The sequence below is a fragment of the Neophocaena asiaeorientalis genome, unplaced genomic scaffold, assembly GCF_003031525.2.
Source record: "Neophocaena asiaeorientalis asiaeorientalis breed wild unplaced genomic scaffold, Neophocaena_asiaeorientalis_V1.1 scaffold77, whole genome shotgun sequence".
NCBI classification, from domain to species: domain Eukaryota; kingdom Metazoa; phylum Chordata; class Mammalia; order Artiodactyla; family Phocoenidae; genus Neophocaena; species Neophocaena asiaeorientalis.
Genome location: NW_020174645.1, coordinates 797,594 through 797,805, shown reverse-complemented (window position 1 = coordinate 797,805; position 212 = coordinate 797,594).

Sequence of the window (212 nt, the reverse complement as noted above, 5' to 3'; positions counted from 1 at the left end):
GTCCCCTGCATCGGCAGGCGGACTCTCAACCACTGCGCCACCAGGGGAGCCCCATGATGAAAGCATATTTTAAGTGGAAGCCAATGATCATAAATTCTGGACACGCTGAAAGATTTTCAGGTGAGCAGTGCCACGGTCCATCATGTATGATCTAAATGAACTAAAGTAAAACATGTATTGGAGTGACACGTCCTTCTTTCAGATGGAAAAAT